Consider the following 2,848-nt stretch of genomic DNA (forward strand, 5'->3'; position numbering starts at 1 on the left):
ATCCACACTATCACAACCAGACCAGGAGGTCCGTGCGGAAAATACAATATCCCAGCCTTTCGACATCCACCATTGCGCAGACCAGGCACCAACACCCACACATGTCCTATACAACGGTGCACCCAACATCACAATAGTACCTCCTGTCACAGCGCACAAACAATGACATGAGTCAAAGACACAGGTCTCACACAAGCATAGAATTGGAGCGCCGCCTCTAATAAGCCAAAGGTGCATCCTGACGTGACAAATCTGATCATGTCACAAGCATTCACTTACTATAATCACTATCAACGAACCTGCCGCCCCCGCCCCCCCCCCCCCCCCCCTACACCTTTCCGTACAACAACGTGTAACCTAACCTAACCTAACCTAACCTATGTTGTACCTTAACCTAACCTATGTTGTACCTTAACCTAACCTATGTTGTACCTTAACCTAACCTATGTTGTACCTTAACCTAACCTATGTTGTTACCTTAACCTAACCTATGTTGTACCTTAACCTAACCTATGTTGTACCTTAACCTAAACCTATGTTGTACCTTAACCTAACCCATGTTGTACCTTAACCTAACCCATGTTGTTACCTTAACCTAACCCATGTTGTACCTTAACCTAACCCATGTTGTACCTTAACCTAACCCATGTTGTACCTTAACCTAACCCATGTTGTGCCTCAACCTAACCCATGTTGTGCCTCAACCTAACCCATGTTGTGCCTCAACCTAACCCATGTTGTGCCTTAACCTAACCCATGTTGTGCCTCAACCTAACCCATGTTGTGCCTTAACCTAACCCATGTTGTGCCTTAACCTAACCCATGTTGTGCCTTAACCTAACCCATGTTGTGCCTTAACCTAACCCATGTTGTGCCTTAACCTAACCCATGTTGTGCCTTAACCTAACCCATGTTGTGCCTTAACCTAACCCATGTTGTGCCTTAACCTAACCCATGTTTGTCGCCTTAACGTAACCCACGTTGTCGCCTAAACCTGCTCTGTAATTGTTATACGACCTCGTTCAATTACTGTAGTGTTGCCCACCCGCAACCCTCGCAATATAGTTTCGCTACCTCGCACTGCCCGCACCCCTGTGTATCGCTTCATGTTAAACACCTTGCAAGTCTTGCTCCACTTTCCACATGCTCCTGCTGTACACTGTAATGTGGATGGCAGCAGGACGTACATGCCGCCCCTCCCCACGTCCCCACCTTGCCCCCTGCCTTCGCAAGCTGGTTGGTGAGAAGTTTGCATGTTCAATGCCCTTCGCATGCGACGTACTCAGGCTTACGTTGTGGTGCGGCCTGTGTCAAACTGTCCGCTGATGTCGTACGCGTGAACCACAATCTGTACTGCACATTCGTCCTTATGTACTGAATGATACATCGTGGCACATGTGTGACCGCACAACGACTGCGCCCAAAAACGGCGGACCATACAGTGCAAATATTGTGCACGCAGCTACGTGTCGTCTCCCTATGAGAGCTGGATTGCAGTGTGGTACGCCATAGAGACGTGTGGGAGGAACGGACGCCGTGGATGGCGATCAGCATGAGCTGTCTGTTGATGTATTCGGACCTAGTCGTCTCTCCTCACACACCGTGATGGCATGGTGCACCGCGTTCCATATCTGCGACATGCTACAGAGGCCGGTTGACAGTCGTTCGAGCAATGGACATCGCATACGTACGGGGGCCACCTTCCACGTATTGTCTAGGCGTGCACATTTTTGTTGCGTGTATGTGGGCAGACGTAGTGTGGCGTGACACCTGACACAGGCATGCAATAATCGTTGAAGTTGCAAATGGCGATGGACGGCCTGCGTTTTCTGGTGAAGTTACGCCAAATGAACAAATGGTAACCTGTTGTGGTGCGGTTGTTCTCGCTAGGGGTGAATCGGTGATGGCGACGATAGGTTGAGGTACTAACCGGTTGTTCCAGCGATACCCACCATGCCGACGAAACTGAACGGCATCTGGGTGTGAAGCGATACGCGGGCGGTGGCTGGGTGGGGACCGTCCCCGGCCGGTGAGGGGGCGCCTCCCGGCGTGCTGGCCGCGCGGTGCGTGGGGCGCACGCGCTACAGCCGGCTGGTGGGGGGCGGCCAGTGGGCAGGCGCGCCGGCCGACGGACGCGGCAGGCGTCGCAGCTGCGCGCCGGCGCACCCTGCGCGCGGCGCCGTGGCGGCCAAAGTAGGTCCTCGCGGGGCCCGGTGCGAAGCGCGGTGGACATCTTCAGTGTGCTGGTCCGATTGAGGACTGTGTGCGTTTGAGGATGCGCCGCCCGCCCCGGCGCTCGGCGCCGCGACGCCGTCCTGCTGCTCGGTCGCCCCCAGCGGTTTCTCGCTGGTGGTTTGTATCGCAGCTGTGCGGATGTGTTGGCGCGTGCGCTGTGCTGGGAGAGTTCGCTTCGGCACCCAAGTGGGGCTTTTGTCCTTCTGTGGCGCTGGCGTTGGAGCTGCCGGTCACCGTAGGTGGCGCCGTGTTGTCTCCCGCCGGCAATGCCACGACAGCACGCTCCCGGGGCCTCTGTCGGCAGCGGCAAGCTCAGTTGGGAGCACGGGGTGGTCGCACCGAAAGCGTCTACTCGCCTAACTCCGGGCGATTGCGCCTCTCTCGAAACCCGACCAAGTACTTGGGGACGGCGCTGCGCGCCGCCGGGACCTGAGAGGGTTTCGAGGTGTATTGTGCAGGGGAGCTCAGCCTCCTCCTGTTTGCAGAATGATTGAGCGGACGCTTGCGTGTTTCGCGCGGGCCCCCGGGACACACTCCCGGGCGGCCGGCTGCTCAGCTCTAGTTGACGCAGCTCCCTGGTTGATCCTGCCAGTAGTCATATGCTTGTCTCAAA

Source organism: Schistocerca piceifrons, unplaced genomic scaffold (assembly GCF_021461385.2).
Source record: "Schistocerca piceifrons isolate TAMUIC-IGC-003096 unplaced genomic scaffold, iqSchPice1.1 HiC_scaffold_1408, whole genome shotgun sequence".
In the NCBI taxonomy this organism is placed as follows: Eukaryota; Metazoa; Arthropoda; class Insecta; order Orthoptera; family Acrididae; genus Schistocerca; species Schistocerca piceifrons.